The sequence below is a fragment of the Mustela nivalis genome (assembly GCF_964662115.1).
Source record: "Mustela nivalis genome assembly, chromosome: 7".
Classification (NCBI taxonomy): domain Eukaryota; kingdom Metazoa; phylum Chordata; class Mammalia; order Carnivora; family Mustelidae; genus Mustela; species Mustela nivalis.
This window is the reverse complement of record NC_139026.1, coordinates 38,984,159-39,008,492: the sequence shown is the minus strand read 5'-3', so window position 1 is coordinate 39,008,492 and position 24,334 is coordinate 38,984,159. Positions and strand designations below refer to the sequence as shown.

The 24,334-nt window shown below is 34.1% G+C and overlaps 1 long non-coding RNA gene and 1 pseudogene across 2 annotated transcripts in view; one reads left to right on the top strand and one right to left on the bottom strand.

Annotated features, from left to right (window-relative positions):
* The window catches only part of LOC309869078, a 37,200-nt gene extending 26,043 nt beyond the window's left edge, over window positions 1–11,157 (bottom strand). The window contains exon 1 of the long non-coding RNA XR_014313977.1: window positions 10,881–11,157. This is a non-coding gene — a long non-coding RNA (uncharacterized lncRNA). The remainder of the gene's footprint in view (window positions 1–10,880) is intronic.
* Window positions 11,158–20,853: 9,696 nt separating this feature from the next.
* On the top strand, window positions 20,854–21,903 carry LOC309870215 (glyceraldehyde-3-phosphate dehydrogenase pseudogene; annotated as a pseudogene). Its single transcript has one exon. The product of its transcript is annotated as a glyceraldehyde-3-phosphate dehydrogenase pseudogene (transcript).
* Window positions 21,904–24,334: the final 2,431 nt, after the last annotated feature.

The window sequence follows — 24,334 nt, the reverse complement described above, 5'->3', positions numbered from 1 at the left end:
ATATAAATATAAATATATATATATATATATATACATATATATATGTATATATATATATATATATATATATATCTGTTAAGTCCACCTGGTCTACTATATCTTTTCAAGCCATTGTTTTCTTATTCATATTTTGTCTGGATGATCTATTCATTGATATAAGTACATACTTTATTACATACTTAAATTTACTAATTGGCTTTTACACTTGTCCTTATCTTAAATAACAATCAAACTAGATGTATATAACTGGCTATCATGAAGAATATAAGAAAGGAAAAATTAGTTCAATGCTTAATGAGAATTATGCATTTATTTTCTTTATTTCTTGTATTTATGTGAAAACTTTAAAACTTTATAACTAATATTTTACATTTTGTAATCAAACGTATGACAACCCCCAAAACCTAAAAACTAAAACCCAATATTCAATGATATTTCCAATAAAACTCAGGAACAGATTTTCTTCTCTCCTATCTCAGTCAATACCAGATCAATTTCTTTTTCAAAAGATACAACAGTATTGCCAATTGCTTCTATGAGTGAACTTGCATGCTTTCGATCAGTTACTGTTTCTGTCCCCTTATGTTATTTAAATAAAAGAACAATCTTAATTGGCAGAAATTCACTTATTAAGAAGGTTTATTAAATATTTTTTCAAAAATTTTTCCCCTCTATGAGAGCTACAAAGTGGCAAAGAACATAGTGGATTTTTTTTTTTTACTCATGTCTAGTCAGATTGCATAATGTGGAAATAATGTTAATCTGCTTATCACATCTGGAATGCGGTACAAAATACATAATCATATGGAAGACATCATTTGAATTAAAATACAAGAATGAATTGAAATACTGAAACTGTATATATGGCTTCAACTTGGTAAGTTATTTAGTTTGAGACCAAAAAAATACAAAAATCAACTTTAATTCAAGTAAAATAATGTAATATGGTACATTAATGTCTACAATTTGGAACTTTTAAATTTATTTCTTCATAATTGTAAGTGATTTCTAGATTTTGTTTTCATATAATTTTTCTTCCTTATTCTCTTATATTATTTGTTTATATGTCTGATTCTGCAGCAAAAGCCCTATTCTCCTCAACTGGTATTCCCATTCAGCCACTATATTGTGCTTCACCTAGTGCAGGAGAATGTTTATTCTAATAAACAGATATGTAAATAATGGTACTGATATAGACTATTATGTACAAATTAAAGTTCTTTGAAAGAATATTTAGGAACAGAAAATATTTTAAAAACAATCTAAAAAGAGCAAAACATGATTTAAATTTATCTAATCATAAATACAATTCCAATTTTATATAGATATGCATACACATACATATGAAAATGCTAAAGATTAGTATATCAAGATAATATTCTATATGCTGGGAACTGAGAGCTAGAAAATAAGATTAGAGACATTAATTTTCTTTATATATTTCTCTCCAAATTTCTACAGTGAATATGTATTATTTTTATAATTAATATGTATTAAATTATGTTTTAAAATATCTTTAAAATATTTTTATAAATAACAGAATTTGTTGTGAACTTTTGAAAAGCTAATGCCTCACTTCATTAATATCCAATCTAATATTCCCAGAGATGATCATATACCTTTCATTACTCTAGCAGGAATGAAAAAGTACAGCTAGGTTCCTTGTTGACTATTATAAGTTGAGGAAAAGTTAATTACTTCACCTTCTAGTTATATCTCCAATTTAAAATTACATATATTGAATAGGAAAAACTAAAGTTAAAAAAAATTCTGATCTGTCAACTTTGGAGTATTTCAATTTGTAGACAATATCAATAAAATTTTGTTTGTGAAAGAGTTACTGGTTTCCAGTTTTACACACACAAGAAGTTTTTTTTTATAAACAGAGTTGAAAGAGCACAAGATAGAATTATATTTTTATTTTCTCTTTTAAACTTTAGTACGAGCTGTAAATCAATGTGCAGAACTTTTTCAATTTTTATATTCTTTCCTTTCTGAAAGTAATAAATGTTGAAAGTTTCTATAAAATGTAAGTGCCACTTGATAAATTGATAAAACAAAGATACAAAGAGCATATCGCACAGACAAGACCCAATTGGGCATGAGTTTTAACTGTAATCTTAGCTGACATTTATCTAAGATTGTCTTCTACTTTGTCATTACACTATTACAGGTACAAGTTTGGCCGATAAACCAGAGGTTCTCTAATTCTGTCTGAAAAATCAAGGCTGATTCATTCAAATTTATCTGGAATCCCAAGGCTGTTAGAGGATGGATTATTAAATAGAGATGTATGGTTCTCTGCAAGGTAGCCGACATTGCATTGTGGTCCATAAAAGCTCTATACTTGCTCCAGTCTTTTAACTTACCAAAGCTCTCTACTTCAGAATAGAAGGTATAAAAAGAATAATCTTTACTTTATTGAAAAGCTTCAACCTATCCTGTTTTACTCATAGAAAAATTCTCTTAAACTGACCTTGGAAAGCTTTCTAAGAGATTGCTCTTTTTAAAGTGAAATCTTCTGTACAAGAATTCTACCCAGGAGGTTTAGAGATGGTTTCATCTCCATTAGGTACATGGAGATTCTGAATAGTTAGTTAAATTTCTGGTCCATTGTATGGATCAGTGCCTGATTCCTATCTCCCAATTTACCACTATAATAGTATTTTCTCATTTGGTATGCATGGATATGAGGACAATGACATATGTGCACATATATTAAATTACTGCCATCCTTTACTAAATTTACATTTCTAAGTGTTTGATTTTCAAAACAAAGATTTGGGTCCTTTAAATAGCATCCAAAACAAACCAAGGATAACAAAACTCTAACTTTATCTTAAAAAAAAACATAAACCAATCTTGAGTACTGTTTGATTATATATCCTTATGTTTTATATATTCTTATTTGAAATTTTGATCTAAATTTAAAATCTCTTTTTACACAAAATTTTATATAAGGACTAGTTGCAGGTTGATGTTTCAGTTCATTTAGTGCCTCAGTAAAAACAAACTTTATTAAGTTTCAAGTTTCTGGAAAGTATGGGGTTTTTTTAAGCTCCAATTGTACTTTTATTTTTTTTTTTTTAATGAAGAGCTCTGAAAATTGTGGAGCACACATTTCCTGAGCTTCTTCTTTTTTTTTTTTTTTTTTACCCCCCTAAGACTTTATTTATTTGACAGAGAGCACAAGTCGGTTGGCGGTAGGGGAGCAGGCTCCCACTGAGCCATTCAGGTGCCCCACTCTAATTGTACTTTTAAAAACTCAGTGCATAAATTTTTCTTTTGAAAGAAGATAAAAAATTTTTAAAGATTTTATTTATTGATTTGAGACAGAGCACACAAAAGTGGAGAGGGGGAAAGGAACAGAGGGAAAGCAACCAGCAGACTCTGCACTGGTGCCTGAGATGAACCTTGACCCCAGGACCCTGAGATCATGATCTGAGCTAAATCAATAGTTGGACACTTAACCGACTGAACCACCCAGGTACCCCTGAAGGAAAATATGTTAAAACTTATTTGCCAAGATTACCAACTAATGCAAATATGATGGCAAAATAAATACCTTTTAATCTTAAATTATTTAAAAGATGAAAACTCCAGAATTTATAGGGATAGCCTCTATCATGAATTTCTTTTATTAAAACTATAATAATGAATATAAGTTAATGAAAGTTTCAGAATTATGCCAGTTGAAGAAGTCTTTCATAATTGTTACAGAGACTTAATGTCTTCACTTCATAAAGTACTACTTTAGTGCTTACACTTGGACTGGCTCTCTTCTGTAAGGTCAATGTGAGGTGATAAATTGAATTCACCCATGAATGGAGAAAACCATACAAAGCTTCTAGACTTCTGTTTTGATCTAGTGTCTGCTTCTTGTATCAAGAGTGGGGAGGAAGGAGAGGGAATATTTGGCTTGGATCATGGCAATGCTGCAGATGGATAAAGTAGAAAAAGAACTTAATCATGTTTTTGCTTCTTCCTCCCATTACCTTGGGGCAAATAGAGCCTGCCTCACACTAGTAATGTTTCAGAGCACTGGTAAGAGATTTGCTAGGAGTAATCTGAAGGCCTTATGCATTTAAGAATTTTATTAAAACAGATAAAACTAACTTAATTGGGTAGTGCTTCCCCACTTCTTTTTCTAAATTTACTGGCCTGATAAATTGTAATCTAAACAGGGTCTTATCCAAATATTTTACCTGGGGAAAGAATAAGGGTAAAACTTTTTCTGACTCTAGGTAGTAAAGAGTGAATTGTCCCTGGTTTTCTGGTGACTTTGGATCTTCATCCAAAGGCTCATTTGCTCTTTATTCCTTCAGTTCTGTGGAGCTGTTATGGCCTCCCTCCACTTTGTCTGACAAATAGTTGATATACTAAGGGCAAATGAGCTCACTGGGTAATATAAAATAAAAAATCAAACTCTCCCAGCACACCATTTATTAAATGAACTGTCCTTCACTGTGAAGGTAATCTTGAACTAACAGATGAAATCACCCAAACTCATTTATCTCCCATCCACAAAATAATCTGTTATTGCTGGTCCATAAAAACATTAAAAAGCTTATCAACAACAGTAAAAAGAACCCATCATTCACAAAAAAAGTTAGTGTGAGAAGAAAAGATAAAGTAAAAATCAAAATTTTTCAGTTAAAGAAATACTCCAAACCATGAAGCAGGAGACTACTGGTATATAACATCAATATAAATTAAATCCAATTAAATAATCTAAAATACACCACAATGAATTAGAAATTCAAAAACTGAAAACAGAAGTGAAAAACAACATTATTCAGGAAATTAATTGAAGGAAACAGGAAGTAAACTCAAATAAATATTAAGATATAAAGTACCTATGGAAGATAAGTATGACTGAATGTACAGTGAGATATAGGGAATATAAATACAAAAAGGAAACAAATAAAATCTGAAAAAAAATTTTTTTACAAGATGTTGAAAACAAACACAGGAGATCCAACATACATACAATTAGAATGGAAAGACAAAAAACAAAACAATGATAGAGCTAAATACTTCAGATTTCTTTCTGAAATAAGAGCAGATCTGATCTATTAAAATGATCCCTCTTTGTACAATGAAAATTAACCTGGTGGGGTCAAGTTCAAAATACATCAAATTAAATTTTTAGAAAAAAAACTGTGCTTCCAGACACAAAAATTCACTTAAAAAGAAATTGGTATAAATAACTTTTTCTTGTAAAATGTCTGTTCAAAATTTTCTTCTTTTTTTTAAACTAGGTTCGTTCTCTTATTATTGAGTTATGAGCTTTATAAAGCTTATTATTAAGAAATGTTATCATACACATATTCTCAAATGTTTTCTCCTGGTTTGTAGCATTGCATTTTCACATATACTTTTTAAACATTTGAAATGTGGCAAATATGACCTAAGGAAATGGAATTTAAAAATTTAAATTTAGTCGATTTAAATTGAAATACAAATAGGCAAAAGAAGATAGATGAATGCCTAATCAACACTTTAAAAATATTCAACACCATTAATCATTTGACAAATGCAAAATAAATTATGAGATACCCCTCTAGATCCACTAGTACAGCTAAAAATGAAAGCAGATGGCAATATCAAGTGTTTCTGCAAATGTAGAACAACTAGAAATCTCATCTAGGGCTGGTATAAATTCCACAGTAGACTATACCTTAACAGATGATCCAACAATCCTACTCCTCTGTATTTAATCAAGAGAAATGAAAATTTATGTCCACTCAAGGATTTGCAACTGTATGTTCGTAAAGTTTTATTCATAATGTCCACAAACTGAAATAACCCAAATGTCTATCAAAAGGTGAATGAATAAACAAATTATGGAAAATCTATACAAAAGGAACAAATTAATTATTCACAATAATAAAGATGAATATTATAAGCATATATTAAGTAAAAGAATCTTGAAACAAAAATATCATATATAATTCCAACTATATAAAACTTCACGAAAAGAAAATGTAATAATAATTGTCAGGGTTAGGATAGATATGTGGAGGGGATTTATTGCAAAAGGGCATGATGTAACTTGTGGGGAAGATGGAAATATTCTCTATCTTGATTATGGTAGCAGTTATATGAGTACATACATTTGTCTCAAAACTTATGCAAGTCACTGAAAATTGATGAATTTTACTTTGTGCAAAGTATACCTTTGCCTGATAATATTCCTAAAAATGAATGATTTTAAAAATAGTGCTTATAAAAACCTATAGAATTCAAAACTGGTGCTTTGTGCAAATCTTACAGCTAAAATATTTATATTACAAAGTAGAAAGACCAAAATGAATGAGTTCAACATCTAAATTATTTTAAATTTTTATAGGATACATGTAAATAAATAAAACAAAAGATAATAAAAGAAAAATTTAAATTTTAATATAAATAAGAGCAAATGCAATAAAGAGGACATTACAGTAGCTAAGAACAAAAACACAGGCATATTTGACAAGATCAATTAGGTTTTCAGTGTGAGTTCACTGGTGCTTATTGCATTATTTATTAAAATTAATGACCAAACAAAAGGGTGCTAATAGATAGTAGTGACAATGATAAATATGTTCAATGAACCAGAGATTATTTTTCATCTAATTCTGTGCATCTGAAGTACGATGAATAAAAACACTGTTTTGGAAAATCTTCATACTTTTCTTTAGAAACTCAAATAACAATAACAATGGCTGATACAAATGATTCTTGAACAATGTTGAGGTCAGGGGTGCCAACCCCATGCACAACTGAAAATCCAGATGTAACTTTTGACTCCCCAAAAACTTGACTACTAATAGTCTACTGTTCACCAGAAGCCTTACTAGTAACATAAACAATTAACACATATTTCTTATGTTACATGTATTAATACTGTATTCTTATAATAAAGTAAAGTAAAGAAAAATGTTATTAAGAAAAGGAAAGATCTTCCTGGGTGGCTCAAACAGTTAAGCATCTGCCTTTGGCCAAGGTCATGATCCCAGGGTCCTGGGATCAAGTCCTGTGTCTAGCTCCTCCCTCAGTGGGGAGTCTGCCTCTTCTTCCTCTTCTGCTCCCTCTGCCACTGCCCCTGCTTCCGCTCTGTCTGTCTCTCTCCCTCAAATAAATAAAATCTTAAAAAAAAAAATCATAAGAAAGGGCAAATACACTTATAGTACTGTACTGTATTTATTTTTTTTTAAATCTACATAAGTGACCCACACAGTTCAAACCTGTGCTATTCAAAGGTCAACGTATTACTTTTTAGACATGTATGTATATCAACATATTACATGTTTGAATTTTCTATTTAAAACTTTCCAAATTTTCAAGAGACTATCTTTTTAAGGAAATATCAAATTATTAATCATACTAATTTTTAACAATTTCATTAAATTTTTGAAATAGAACAACACAACAGGATGCATACTTATATGTGATTACAAATAACTACTATAAAATATTTTCACCCAAGGAAGTGCATTGTAACGTGCGCACACACACACACACACATTTTATACAGTACGCATACCACAATATGTTGCATAGAAAAGTACATATATATTTTTGCCTTAACGCTTCTTAGTTATTTCATCATTAAACAGTAGATCTATCTGAATAGAACTAGTTCCATGCTTAAAATTATACTTATATCCTCAGTTTTTATATGAAAATCAGTTTCCTCTCGTATAGCCTCACTCTGCAAAAGCACCTGCATGGATTTCCATTGGAATAGTTACTTTGTGTGCTCAAGTATTGGGATTCTAAGAAGCCAATAAGAATCCCACATGAGATGTAATGCAAAGCTGCAGATACAAATCCATCAACCAAATTTTAGTAACTAAAATCCAAGAAAAGTTTAGTTGTTGTTCACTTTTCAGTTTAAGAGGTGAATTCTGATCTTCAGTTTTTCTATAAGTAGTAATTAGGAGACCAAGAATTCTTTCACCTATGGTTCCACTATACTATGGATTCTCTTTATAATTTGCATCCAGCTATTGGAGGGAGAAACAGTGTGGAGTTGGCTCTCACATTTTTTTTTTTTTAACACATGTCCTAGATAAGACACATAGCCCTTACACTCGATCTCATTGGCTAGAACTTCATAGTATGTTCACATCTAACTACGGGGAAGGCTGGGAACTGTAGCCAATTTGCGTGTCCAAGAAGAAGAGCAAATAGATTTCAATACATAGGAGTCACTGACACTGAAATTACTTCTATGCTGTATTTTTAACATCTGAATGATGAAAAATGAAATGCTAAGCTAAGTGATGGAAAAAGTACTTGGCATGATGTCCTAACCAGAGGATGAATTAAGAATGATTATAGCTGGTCCTATACTATCTCTACCTTTAGCAATTGAGTAAATAGGTAAATCATGTTGTAAAATTCCATTTTGAGTTTTGTGACTGGATTATTTCTAAGATTAGCTACAGCTCTAAACTACTATAATTATACTTTTGACAGTTTCTGAGCAGTTGAGTGAGACTTAAATGTACAAAGTTCCAGCATATTGAAAAAGGTGAAGAATAATTTCTGAAATGAATATTAAAGTTCATGTGGCTGATTTTTATTACATATCAGAGTAGAGCTATTTTTTTCTAGGAATTAAAGTGAAAATCAGTAATTATATTACATACAAATTTATTTAGCTCCAATTTTTCAAAAATTATGTATTTATTTTTACAATTGTGTGCTGACACTCTTATTTCTGGCACACTGGAAGTACTGGATAATCACATGCTAAATGAATAATGCATGACTAAATGGATAAAATGAAATTTAACTTTGATAACTTGAATTTTTGTCAAAAATATCCCTTACCTTATAAACTATCTTCATAGTTAATAGAAAAAAATGCATACAAATAAAATACACGTAAGAAAAAGTTCCTATTGAATTTAATACTTAAATGCAGTGCTCTCTTTTTCTTCAGATGATGCTGTAAATCAATATTGGTCTAATAACTAAGCTAACTTTAGCAAAAGTCTAAAAACTGTAATTTCACAACTGGGACTGGTAAATATATAGATATAATGTAGTTCACATGAAGAAGACTGCATTTTCCATAAAACATTACTTACAAGAATTTATATTTTTGGAAGAATTTCCTAAGGGAAAGAGCTGGAGAAGAAATGTATTATGTAAATGTGAGAGGATTTAGATTCTGAAGCTGGCAGAAAGCTTCGAAACACTATGGGATAGACACATTTGGGCTTTCATATTCTTGAATATAGCTCATCCCATTCCCCTTCCAACTTGGAGGAGAGTTTCCCTTTCTCCGGTGTTTATAGAAGAGAAAATTTTACTTCCATTCAGGTAAGTGTAGGCAAATTTCCTCTACATTTATATAATTCTTGCATTTGTTCATTTCTTCAACAACTATTTTTGATTACCTACATCTTACAGTTTTCTTTTTTAAAAGATATAATTAGCAAATAACATATTAGTTTCAGGTATACAATGTAACAACTGAATGTTTGTATATATTATGAAATGATGACCATAATAAGTCGCTGTACAGAGTTACAAACTTTTTGTCTGTGATGAAATCTTGTAAGATCTATTCTCTTAGCAACTTTCAAATATACAACAGGATTATGAACTATAGTCACCAGGCTATATATTAAATCTTCGTGATTTATTTATTTTGTAACTGGAAGTTTGTGGTTTTTTATCTCCTTTACCCATTTGTCTAACCCACTACCACCCCTGCCTCTGGAAACCACCTTTCTGTTCTCTGTCCCCATGAACTCACATTTTTTGTCTATTTTCTGCAATCCACATAAATGAAATCATATGGTATTTCTCTTTCTGTCTGATTTATTTCACTTAGCATAATGCCATCAAGTTCTATCCATGTTGTCACAAATGGCAAGATTTCATTCTTTTTTGTAGCTGAATAATATTCCTGTGTGTGTGTGTGTGTGTGTGTGTGTGTGTGTGTCATTTTCTTTATCCATTCATTCATGAACACTTAGGTTATTTCTATAGCTTGGCTATTCTAACAACATTGCAATGAACATGGGGTGCAAATATCTTTCTGTGTTAACATTTTTACTTTATTTGTATAAATACCCAGAAGTATAAATGCTGGATCATATGGTAGTTCTATTTTAAATTTTTTTGAGACACCTCTATACTAATTTCCATAGTGGTTGCACCAATTTGCACTCTCACCAACAGTGCACATCCTCACTGTCACTTGTTATTTCTTGTCTTTTTGATAGTCATTCTAACAGGTATGAAGTGGTATCCTATTGTGGCTGTAATTTGCATCTCCCTAATGATTAGTGAGATTGAGAATCCTTTCATATTTGGTCATCTGTATGTCATCTCTGGAAAAATGTCTGTTCAGATCTTCTCATTTTAAAATCAGATTGTTTGGAGGTTTTGTTTTGTCCTCTTTGCTTTAAGTTGTATGAGTTCTTTATATATTTTGGTTATTAGCCTCTTATCAGATACATGCTGTGCAAATATTTTCTTCCATTCAGTAGGTTGCCTTTTTTTTTTTTTTTTTTTGGTGGTAGATTTCCTTGTTGTGCAGAAGTTTTTAGGTTGATGCCATCCCACCTGTATATTCTTATCTGTTATTTTTCATAGATTAATTGACTCTACATGCATGGCATTATTTCTGGGCTCCTTATTTTGTTCCATTTGTCTGTGTGTCTAATTTTATGCCAATATCATATTGTTTTGATTACTATAGTTCTGTGTCATAGTTTGAAATCAGGGAGCATGATGCCTCCAGCTTAGTTATTCTTTCTCAAGATTGCTTTGGTTATTTGGGTATTTTTATGGGTCCATTTTTAAATACTTATCAAATATTTTCTATGGACAGAAGATAGATCTTGCTCTAAATATATACTAGTGAGATAAACATATATGCTTTCATGAGATGTATTGTCGGGGACCGCCTCCAGCCGGGAAAGTCCCCACCATTACAAGATGGTGCTTGGCTCACTGCCAGCAAAATACGCTGCAAGTAAACAACGAACTTTCTGGTGAAGCCCGCCTAAAGGAGGACATAGTCATTGGCTGTTTCAAATTTAATCAGCATAGTAACAAGACTCTCATTGGCTCTCCCCATTGCTTGGCCCCTTATTGGTCACGCTGCTGCATATAAGCTAAGGAAGTTGATGAAATAAAGGGAATGAAGCATTAACACTGAATCAGGCTTCTTGTCGTCCTTGTGGGTCGAGGGCGATAAATGGTACCGAGACCTGGGAAATATTAAGAAAAATAGAAAAACCTTGCAAGGGAGAAGTCCGCAGGTAAGCGGGGTAAAACCATGACAAAGGTGGTGGGAAACTTGTACAAGTCCGCAATAAGAAGTGGGGCGGCCTTAGAGCCGGGATTTAGCAGCGAGTATACGCGGAACAGCCATTAGGTTTGGATTCTAATTATGGGATCTGGACTGCCAAAGTCGAGGTTAGAGGGTTCCCTAAAGGACCTTCAAAGGCCAATGGCACGCCATTAAAAACGAAAACTGCTAGGATAAAAACGGTCAAGCAGCAAATGAAAGACATTCAGCCCCTATGGATTCTTCCCCCAAGCCCTTAGTTCTTTGGAAGGATATCCTTATGGGACAATGGAAAGGCCGGGATCCTGTATTAATTTGGAGCAGAGGTTCCATTTGTGTTTTCCCACAGGACAAAGAAGTGCCGATTTAGATTCCAGAGAGATTGGTCCGGAAGGCCCCTGAGAACGAGGATGAGGACAGAGGAAGCCGCGATCCTCCTACTGTCGTGGGGGACTCTGATATTCCTAATTCCCCCAACGGCGACACGTGAATTATGGGCTATTCTGAAGGCTTGGCCCTATCCTTTACCTTTAACTAATTCTTCCTTTCTCTTCCCCCGGTTCTTCACTAGCTGAAATACTGAGTGTTGGTTCTATTGTTCCTTTTTCTGCGCTCTGTGTTACCCCTGTAAAATTCTCTAACCTTAGTCAGATTAGCAATTCCTCCCAACAGCTCTCCCAGTATTTGCAGGGTGCTTGGTCTGACGATTTTCAAAATTTCACATGAATCCTTCTGGCTGAGATAACTCAACTAAATAGTACGTGTGTGCAACCAGCTTCCCTCCCAAAGCTATTTCAAACATTCAGCAATATGTTCACCAAACAATGGGCTGGTACAATTGGTCTTCTTGTCCTCCTTCTTATTGGCATTCTGCTTCTATTCAGAAAAGCTCACCAATGGAGAGCACAGCAGCGAGAGCAGAGCCAAGCTATAGTACAAGCCCTTATGTCAATAGGGGCTGGGACATCTCCCCAGATATGGCTAAGCATGCTAGATCAGTAGTCAAAGACAGGTAATTTCAGTAGGGAAACATACCAACCTAAGACAGGACAGAGATCATCTATATCTTGTGTCTGATGATGGGTAAGGATGTTTTCTGCTACTGACGACCTAAGACAGGCACGATCTCTGCCATAAAACAAAAAAGGGGGAGATGTCGGGGACCGCCTCTGGCCGGGAAAGTCCCCACCATTACAAGATGGCGCTTGGCTCACTGCCAGCAAAATATGCTGCAAGTAAACAACGAACTTTCTGGTGAAGCCCACCTAAAGGAGGACATAGTCATTGGCTGTTTCATATTTAATCAGCATAGTAACAAGACTCTCATTGGCTCTCCCCATTGCTTGGCCCCTTATTGGTCACCCTGCTGCATATAAGCTAAGGGAGTTGACGAAATAAAGGGAATGAAGAATTAACACCGAACCAGGCTTCTTGTCGTCCTTGCGGGCCGAGGGCGACAATGTATAATCTCTAACAATAAATCCCAAATTATAGTATTGGAATAAAAAATTTGGCACCTGTCAATTATAATAACACAAAACATTAGGAAGTTAAAATCAATATAAAGATGTTAGTTTCATGTGAAGAGTTAAATGAAGTGATGTATTGGAGGGTTAAACCCTCTTCCTCTATATTTTAGTATCCAGAAAGGTATGGAAATGCTAGGAAAAATATTACAAATCTAAAATAAAAACCCAACTTGGAAGATAGGTATTATGAATTCTACTAATTTACTTATTTATTCTGCAAATATTGAGTTCCTACTATGTGCCAACACACAAAGATTAATATGATATTCTCTATATAAGAAACATAATTGGAATACAATATAACAACTATTTAAAAAGCACAATATTATAAAGGACATGGAAGGGCCACTTAATATAAGAAAGCATATGTTGTAATTTAAGAAAACTTGGACGCTTTGTAATTTAAGAGAACTTGAGCACATAAGAAAAATTTCCAATGAAGACCACTGTGTAAAAATAGATACTGTACAAAAAAGGTACCATATTTGAACTAGAGATTCAAATCTGACATCTTACTATGAATTTGGATACATGTTAACTTTCCGAGACTCAATTTCCTCAGACATATCACAGAATTACACCTACTGCAAAAAGTTGTTGCAAGGGTTTAAAATAAAGTTCCAGGTACTGATGCATAGTAGATCTTCTATAAATGGTCACCAGTATTAGGATTACATATGGAGTCTTATAAATTCAAGTAAGAGTTGTCAAGGATATTCCAGATAAGTAAAACACACAGAAAGGCTGTAATAACATAATGACTTTGTATTAGTTCTCCAGGTAACAACTGGAAAAAGTGGTAGGAAGTGGGTTGAATAGAGAAAAGATTGGTAAACAATGACTCTAGGGTTACCTGGGTGGCTCAGTTGGTTGGGAGACTGCCTTCAGTTCAGGTCATGGTCTTGAAGTCACAGGATCGGGTCTCGCATTGGCCTCCCTGCTCAGCAGGGAGCCTGCTTCTCCCTCTGACCTTTCCCCCTCATGCTCTCTCTCTCTCTCAAATAAATAAATAAAAATAAAATCTTAAAAAAAAGAATGAATCTAGAGAGGTAAAGTGGTAGAAGTTAAGTAGTGAAGGACTATATGATAGGATACACAATAAGATTTTTTGTTCCAGAAAATTACTCTGGTGACAACTGGAGTATGAATTAGAGATGAGCAATATGGCAGTTAGATCATACACAAAACATCTGGATCAGATCTCACATCCTCCTATGTACCAGGCACAACAATAGGTGATATTAATAGACAACTGACAGGAATATAAATCCCTGGATATGAGAAAGGAGGGACAGAAAAAGGTCAGTATGATTTCTCAGTTAGAACATTTTAAAGAACAGTTAGGTGAAGAGGGATGTTCCTGGACATTTTAGGGTGAGTTCCATGTGAATGTTTACCAAATCTCCTCTCTACTGGAGAGAAATTTAATGAAGGACATCATATCATTCAGTCTCATTGTAGACACCTGAAAGTTTGTCCAATGGGTTATTAAATAGAGTGGTGATTTGAGAGTAAGGAAAAGTATTCATCAGCTCAAAATCAGTCTTTGAATAAATGCTGACTTTGCTATACCACACAAAGAACCCAAATTTCCAGAAAAAAAAAAAAAAAAACACCTCTGTGCCCTGAACTCACTAACATACCCCAAAGGGTACAGCCAAGTAGATACCTGATATTAAGCATATAACATTGTACACATTTCATTATGGAGAGGACATGAAAGAGGTATACATTCCAGAGTTAATATATTTCTCTGTTCATCATGTTATATAAGCACAAACATTCATAGACCTTTAAAGGCCTTATCTACTCTTCTGGTACGATGATATCATCACTTTAAGGAAATTGTGTTATGGAAAAAATGAAATTCAAAATTATGATTCATAGGCCTTATCAGTTAATTGAAGATCAAGAAGTAGCTGCTATTATAAAAGGATGAAATTTCTATTAAAATTTTTCCCTACATAAGAATTCAAATCATTTTTAGGTCTGGATATTATCTTATGCCTAGAGGATGTGCTACATGGTCTTTATATATGTTGTCTTCCTCTCATAGCCAGAACTCATGTGTTAGGTCTCCTATGATGGAGTTTGACATGTAGCTGTCCCTAGGAAAGTAAATGACCCATTTATTTGTTTTATGTAACTGAAACAATATTTCTACAAATTAAAAACTGATACTGTTACTTGACCATTGAGGTTTTGGATGTCAATCAGTGAGCAATCCTAAACTGAAGTTTACAAAGTTGCCATGGGCAATGGCTCTGTTTTAAGGAAAACTGGGTTCCAGTTTCCCACTACAGGAATTTCAGCCCTGTTTATGCTTCTCTACCTATTCTCTCTTTCATACTTACTACCTTTTAACATTATATAAAATTTTCTTATTTATTTATATTTAATGTTATATATTACTCATTACTTCATTCTTGAGTGTTAGTGACTCAAAGACAGAGAGATTTGTTTTGTCCACCAAAGTATCTCACTGTATAGAACTGTGCCTGAAATACATGAGTTATTAAAAATGTATATTGAGTGAATTGAAGCATGAATGGAACCAGAGACCCCTAATGTCACCTGTTCAGTGATAAAAGGTAATGGAAGACTGCTATAATCCATAACAAATAGGATCAGATCTCACAAGAATATTCTGTATCATCCTTACAAGTTGAAACAAAATAGTCAAGGTTCTGGCTAACAGCAAAAGTAATAATGAGTTGGTAATAAAGTTAAAAAGTCATAAATACCAACTTTTACCCTAAGAGAGAAATGGACTAGACCTGCACAAAGTAAGGATATTTTCTGTGCTTGCATTTTTTCCTCCTTTTCTCCCTTTCTTCCACTAAGCATTTGTAGATCATTTTTACTGATATGGACTAATAATGGACTTAAGAAAATAAAAGGTGACACCTAGAAGTCTTGGATTTGGACACCTAGATTCTTGGGGCTGTCTAGGTAACTGATGAGATTTGGGATTGCTTGCTTTTCTGGAGAGAATTGGGTATCTTTGCAATTTTAAGGTTGGTTAGGTTATGGTGAAGTGTTACTTTCAGAGATGTAGTTTAGGTAGAAGGATATATGAGGAAATAAAGTAGCCAAAGAAATAATTTTGTTAACATTTCATGGTTTGAGCAACCACCAACATTGAACCCTCTTTCTACTGGTAAAAGAGGAAACATGTATTTGGTCCATTTCTCCCTGTGGAGACAGAGAAATGACACCTTTTAGCAGTAATGGTATATGAAAATACCTGAAGCTCAGCCTTGGATGTTGTGTCTGAAATGAGTGATGTAAAGAAATAAGATGGCTGATATTTATTAAATTTAGCTCTGACTGACTGTGACCATACCCAGGAATACCCGATTTCTTTTATTTAGTTAGGACACATATATTGGTCTTATTATGTGCCAAGTCCAGCTCTAAGTGTTTTGCAAATATTTACTCATTCAGGAACTTTCAGTAGTCATTTTTGCTCTTTGCCAAATATTCTGGGCTCAGTAAGATTGCACCCCCTGATGTCCCTCTGGTACAACCAAGTGACCAGTTTTGGCTTTTGAGTTGTAAGTAGAAATGATACTTAGGCCTACCAACTAGTTGCCAATATGATACCCTCCAGCCCTCCCTTAATGGCCATTTACAATGCTCCAGAGAATATCTCTTCCTTCAGGCTGGATACAAGAGTCCAAAACATGACAAAAACATGGAGGTATCACCTCGCCAACTCATAAATGAACATGTTCCATGAACATAATATGAATCTTTGTTTTTAAGTTAGTGAGGTTTGGAGGAGTTATTTGTTATCAGAGCATAGCTTTCCCTATCCTGACACCAACCCTTATGACTACATACTGTTACTCCTATTTACAGAGACAACTGAGCCATGGAAAGGTTAAGTAACTTAAACAAGCTCATTCAGTATGAAACAACAGTCAGAATTCAAACTCAGGATGACTTCAGAGTCTGTACTCCAACTGAAAGGCTATGCTGCCTTTATAGACAGTCATTTATAAAGGATAGTTTCTGTTCTTTTTGATTTTTGGAATTCCAAATTTTGTTACTATAGGTCTTCCAAGATTATCCATTAGCTACCCATTACTAGTGCAGGCCCTCAAATAAATTTAACTTTTTTTTTTTTTAATAGCCAGAGTCATATCCATGCTTAGAAGCCTGAACCCTGAAAAAATATGTGTATGTGTTTCTCTTAAAAGCAACAGGGATTTATTGAAGGAGTTTAAGCAAAGGAATAAGGAATTACATGATCTAATTGTATTTAAAATAAGCTAAATGATGTTTATATATGTCACAATTAAAAGTATATTAAAACAAATTGATTAAAAATAAGTTGATAGGATATCTCAAAGTTTCAAAAAAAATGAGTCCTAAATCTCAGAGAATTTTAAATAATTTAAAAACATAATATAGTAAGAGAATTATAATTGAAATGCTAACTTCAAATGAATCCCAACTGAGACACAGTATATACTCTTTCCAATCCTTAGAAATGGTTTCTATGAACCTTAGAAATGGTTTCTATGACTAAGGAAATATATTCTGAAAGTCCCACAAAACAACTTTTCTATTCACTATTGATTTTAAAGTGTTTTCAAAACTTCTGGTTAAACATTTGAAACTCTATTTTAAAGGTAACAAAAGAAGATCAGAAAAACTAAGACTGGATTTAACATTCAATAAAACTGCCAATTGCTTTTCAGTTTGGTAGCTGAAAAAATATTTAGAGAATAATTGAAAGTTTTTATACCTATCATTGAAAAGTGGTATTTATTTCCAGAGTGTCTAAGGTAAAAATATGTAATCAGACAGAGGTCTAAGAAAATTTTTGTTTACAGTGGCTCATAATACCTATCTCCTGGAAAGGAGACAATATGTGTTGCTCACTTGTCTTCCATTGGTTCCATAATTGCCAGACTCTTTAAGTCAGATTTTAAAAATCTGAAAATAATAAAAGCAAAACCACAATTTTACCCATTACACTTGAATACTGCAGAGAAAATTCTCTATTAATTTTCTATAGTATGCCCTTCCTAGAGAATATAAATCTAGATATTACCACACAAAAGCAACAATAATTTTAATTTCTACGGTTCCTAAGATCACTAAGACTAATACAATACAAAATAAAATACAAAGGACACAAATTTCATTTAGGCCATATAAAGAGAGAAGCTATGTTTATAAAACTTTTTTCCCAAGAGTTCAATATATCTGTGTGTGCATGTTTATTTTAATTTGCTATTATAGGTCTTTTAAAAATAATTATTCTAATTGCAATCACTTCTTTCTATGTGAATAAAGAATATTAGTAAATCTAAGGCCATTATTCCTACATAAGGTTTGCCTGAGGTCAATGCATTCTTTTCATAAAAGTACATTTGCATATTTGCATTTAGGAAAAATAAATTAACATATAGAAATCTTATGAAATTTTTTTTTTGGTAGTTCTTGCTGCATGACCCTATTATCTTAATCTATTTAGGGTGAGGTTTGTCCATTTATTTAAGTCTAATAAGATTGCTAAGCAAGGACCTTTGCTTACCAAGTAGGGTTGGGAATAAAAACCAGGGAGGCAGTGAATAAATTTTTGTCATTAACATTGCCTAGTCACGGTCTAAATTTTTATCATAAGCTTTCTCCAGTGATAGAGAAGAATGGTCAAAAATTTGCCTGCTGAGGTAAAACTTTAGATTAAAGAGGACCTTGGTTTGCCCTAGCATGAGCAGGCCTGGCAGTTTATATGCCCAGGACCACTGAGACCTTGAAAGCATCAACTGTTTAGAAAGGGGACTGAAAGCAGTCATGAGACAGTGTGGTCTGGATATTACTGTTAGTAGAATATTTTTTTTAAAGATTTATTTATTTGACAGAGAGAGAGATTACAAGTAGGCAGAGGCAGAGAGAGAGAGGAGGAAGCAGGCTCCCCGCTGAGCAGAGAGCTCAATGTGGGACTCGATCCCAGAACCCTGAGATCATGACCTAAGCCAAAGGCAGAGGCTTTAACCCACTGAGCCACCCAGGTGCCCACTGTTAGTAGAAAATTAATGGGCATGGCCTGATTTAGAGAGCAGAGTCCCCTTAAGTCTGGAGATCCTAAAACAATGAACTGACGGTATCTATTTAGAATCTGGTACAAAACACCTAAAATAGGAACTAAAATGATTTCACTGTTTGTGTACTGTATTTCTCTAAGTGAATATGAAAAAAACTGAACTTTGATGTTTGTGCTGGAAATTTTACCATTATTAATCTCATCTGTCTAAATACTTACTATGCGATTACTACATGGGCAAGAATGTAATAGTGAAAGGAATAAGCATTAATTCCAAATTAAGGTTATCACTGAAGTCTGTGAATTGTACATTTTCTTAGTCCCTTAAATGAAGAAAGAATAGTCCTTATAATTATGTTATTTATTTACCTGAAAGGAACAGGAAGAGCTAAACATATGGTTTAGAATCACAATTAGATGGTTCCTTGCAGTGAGCCCAGTAATCCATGATAATTTGATACAAACTGACATTTGGCTAAAACTGTGACAAGGATAAAAGCCAATTCTCTTTGGGAAATAAGTGAATAATTTCCTATAATCCGGAAACTGGGAAAAAGACAGGAAGTACAAGCTAAAATTTAGATTTGTAGCTGAATATAAACTCATAAGTGGTATAGCCCTTTTCTTCCTCCAGATCTTCAACAAGACTATAATTCACAGTAGCCCTTTAGATCCCTTTCTTTTTGCCTTACACACTTGTTTATTTTTCTTAAAAATGTCCCCAGTGACTGCAGACATTTTTCTTAACAGGTGATTTTTCAATGAAATGTCATTTTGGCTTTGTGAGTATCCTTAGTGGCATGTACCAAATGACTCATTTCATTTGTGACCAGAGCCAAATTCAAATTTAATTTTCCAGAGGGGACAAGTTAATGTATAACCTATTGTGCCACCTGGCATCCTAAATTAAATTTCCTGAACTGTTTTTACTGAGAACAGAATCAGGTAGAGGTTTTGTAAAGGCATTTTTAACTGTCAGCTGTGCCTTCAATCACTTTTATAGTTATATAATTAATCCATTTGTTACAATTAGTAAATAATAAATACCCAGGATTCTTAATTTTGAAAATGACAACTGGATCATTTAGTTCTATGGAATTGCAATGGCATACACTCTAAACATTAGAGAAATATGAAAACTTCTCACCTGAACTGTCATTATAAATCATATACTAGAAATTGTGCCTCCTGTATGCTATCATAGAGTGAAATGTTCATTAGAGTCAAACCAAAACCAGTTTAATTCCAAAGCTCATATTCTTTCTACCACATAATGATAGAGTTATAGGTCTTTTGTTGCATTTTATGAAAAGAGTGAACATTGTGAAGTTAAATATAGAAAAAAGAGTTTTCAGACTACTTCAAAATGGTGTTTTGATACCAAGCCCTAATAACTTGTATATTAAGAAAAAAAAAAAACCTGAGGCTGTGTATATCTAGAGTTCTAAGTTATTATTAAGGTCACTTGCTGTACTGAGTAGCCTGTCATGTTACTAAAACACTATAATTATCACACAATATGTGTCCTATAACTCATCAATTTACATTCTAGCAGCAATTTGCTCATTCATATCCAAATATTCAAAATTGCCCTATATGTTTGGCTAAACCCAAATGAGCCATTTTAAATAGTAAACAAAATATTTTACACTGCTTTGTTTTTTAAAAAATAAATGATACAAATTCTAGAATGAAATGATGTTTTCCTTATTCTTATTTCAGAAACAGTTACTCCCTTTCTTATTCTTAAGCAGAAGTTAAGGCTACAGATCCTGAATCAAATCAAATCTCAGGTCCACCAGCTCCTAACTGGGCAACTTTGGGAAGCAGTATGACCTCTCTGGGTTCTATCTAGACACCGGAGATGACAATGATGATAATAACAAGAAGTATAACACTGACCTCATTTTGTAATTATGAGAATTAAACAATTTTACTTATGTAAAGAACTTCAGGCTCTCTGCTCCTCCCCATTTGGCAGACAGCTGCATTCTCTCGTGCAGTGCCAGAGACACATGGTGAAGGTCAGAGTAAATGAATTTGGCCATCTTGGCCAGGGCTGCTTTTATCTCTGGCAAAGTGGATATTGTGGTCATTAACGACCCCTTCATTAACCTCAACTACATGGTCTACATGTTCCAGTATGATTCCACCACATTTAAAGTTGACAGCACAAACAGCACAGTTTAGACTAAGAATGGGAAATCTGTCATCAAGAGAAAGCCACCTCCATCTTCTGGGAGCAAGAACCCCACCAATATCAAATGGAGTGAGGCCGATGTTGAGTATGTTGTAGAGTCCACTGGAATCTTACACCATTGAGAAGGTGGGGGCTCACTTGAAGGGTGGGGCCAAAGAGGGTCATCATCTCTGCCCTTTCTGCTGATGCCATATTACGGATAGGCATGAACCACGAGAAGTATGACAACTCCCTAAAGGTTGTCAGCAATGCCTTGTGCACCAACTGCTTGGCCTCTCTGGCCAAGGTCATACATGACAACTTCAGCATTGTGGGGGGACTCATGACCACAGTCCAGGACATCACTACCACCCAGAAGACCATAGACAGCCCCTCTGTGAAGCTGTGGAGTGGTGGCCAAGAGGCTTCCCAGGACATTATCCCTGTTTTTATTGGCACTGCCAAGGCTATAGGCAAGGTCATCCCTGAGCTGAATGAGAAGTCATTGGCGTGGTCTTCCAAGTCCCCACCTTCAATATGTCAGGTGTGAATCTGACCTGCTGCCTAGAGAAAGCTGCAAAATATGATGACATCAAGAAGGTAGTGAAGCAGGCATCAGAGGTCACCCTCAAAGGTATCCTGGGCTACACTGAGGACAAGTTTGTCTCCTATGACTTGCACAGTGACATCCATTCTCCACCTTCAATGCTGGGGCTGGCATTGCTCTCAATGACCAATTTGTCAAGCTCATTTCCTGGTAGACAATGAATTTGGCTACAGTAACCAGGTGGTAGACCTTACGGTCTATATGGCCTCAATAAACTTACTCTAAAGCTTACTCCAAGGAGTAAGAGGCCCATGGACCACCAGCTCCAGGAAGAGCAGGAGGAAGAGAGAGGCTCTCAGTTGCCATGAGTCTTTGCCCCAACTCATCCCCTAACACACTGAGAATCTCATGACTTCTGCACATGTTTCCATCCCAGACCACTTGAAGAAGGAGAGGGGCTTGGGGAGACCCAGCTGTGTCATCAATAATGTATACTATACCCCTAAAAAAACCCAAACTTAAACATAATGAACGTTCAAAAAACACATGTATATTAGTTATTAAAGTCTTCATGCTTATAGTGCCGTATCATGATCACTGAACTATCTGTAATACTCAATTCCCACTCACTACTATATTTTTCTCCTTTTCTTCCTTTTTGCCTCATTTCTTCTGATCAAAGATGGTAAATAACAACTGCAGAATATTTAGAAATAAAGAAAATACATTATGTCTTTCCATCTAAGTTCATGCACTATAAATATTTTGGAATGTGTTTTTTCCTCAGTCACCACTAGTATACATATATACATGATTACCATATTATATATACAATTCTAGGTATTATTTTATTCACAAAATGTTAAAAAAATTTTTTTTAAATCTCTTCACTGCAAAAATGGTTTAAGCTATAAACATATAATAGGTTTTAATGGTTTAAGCTATGAATTTATACTGGGCTATTCAACAATCTTTCTATTGTGAATCAGTTTATGTCTATCTCTTTTTCTTTTTCTTCTTCTTTTTTTAAATCATGATAGCTAATGCTATGATGGATTCACTCACCAAGTTAGACTCTTTTCTGACTAGATGATAAAGTAGGGGGGAAAAAAGGACAAAAGCCCTACCTTCATGGAGCTAATGTTCTAGCCGACAAACGAGCAGGGCCTCTCTATACATATAAAGGAATGGCATGTGCTAGAAAGAACATTAAGTTAGGGGTGCCTGGGTGTCTCAGTCATTAAGCATCTGCCTTCTGCTTGGGTCCTGGGATGGAAACCCCTGTCAGCCTCCCTGCCCAGCGGGAGGCCTCCATCTCCCTCTCCCACTCCCCCTGTTTGTGTTCCCTCTCTCGCTGTGCCTCTTCTGTCAAATACATAAATAAAATCTTTAAAAAAAAAAAAGAACATTAAGATATGGGTATGCATGGTAATTTGGAGGCTCTCTTTTAGAAAGTTGAATTTGGAAAACCTCTCTGAGGAAAAGATATTTGAACAAACACCTGAATGGAATGATTAAGTCATAAAAATTCTGGTGTGTAAAACTTCTTATTGAAAGTCTTTTTAACTATTCGTAGTTCTGTAGGTGGATGAACATCAATAAATGTAAGACATGTACATAATTTCATGTCGTCTCCTAAAGTCACTCCCCAGCAAGTACTTAGCATAAAAAATTGAATACTATACCTCATTAACAATATAAATATAAATATGCTCAACTCAGTGGTTCCTGTATGAGAGGTTCAAGATATGTCTCAGAGAGTTCCATGAGTACTTGGGCCAATTTCCTTCTCTGGTAGGTCAGAGGTCATAGATCTGAAAAACAACTTTATATTTGCCAGCAAATTCTCCCCATGTCTATAAAAGAAAATGTAATCAAATCCACGGATATGATTTGAACAGGTTCGTCTCTTTGGGCTCAAGTTTATTGGCAGCAGCATACCTACCTATCTTTATACTTATAAAACAATCCAAAATCTCCTGTGGAATCCCAGTAGGCAGAAACCTATTATATTCAGCAATATGTAACCTGCGAAGAGTTACTGACAGTCAGAGTGCATAATGGAGATTGCCTTTGCTTAGAACTTTACATAATCGCTTACAGTCAGCCTTCCTGGAAAAGTCTCCACATTCAGCACTCCAGTCCTTTGATTATAATGCAATAGGACAAATGTCAGGAAATACATTCCCATAAAGTGAAATAAATTTTATTCTTTAACCCAGAAATGACTATAAACATTACCCTCATGGAAATTTCTCTCATATGCATATTTTCAGCTTCTGCAAGGAGAACACTGAATGACAATTAGGTAGTGGTGTTTTAATTGAGGACAAGATTAAACCTTACTTATCAGATTTTCACATAGTGCAAGCTGATCATTTTGGTCTGTATGCTATAGTCAAGACATGACACAATGACCTCAAAGCATTCAAGAATTGTTTCGTTTTCTTTGTCTAAAAATTAAATGGATTTTAGTAAGTTATCTCAAGAAAGAATTATACAGTATTTATCCTTTTGTAGTATGCTTATGTATTTAGAAATAGGATTTTTCCTTTATTTTTCCTTTTGTAATATAACACTGTAGGTTTCTACCTCACATAGATGGAAAGTTGCAGAGTTTAAAAAACCTAAACAAAGACTTATGTATAAGTCCAAGCCTCATTAGATTCAAGAATAGGAAATAGTGATTAAGAAAGGGAAGAAAAGCAATGAGATA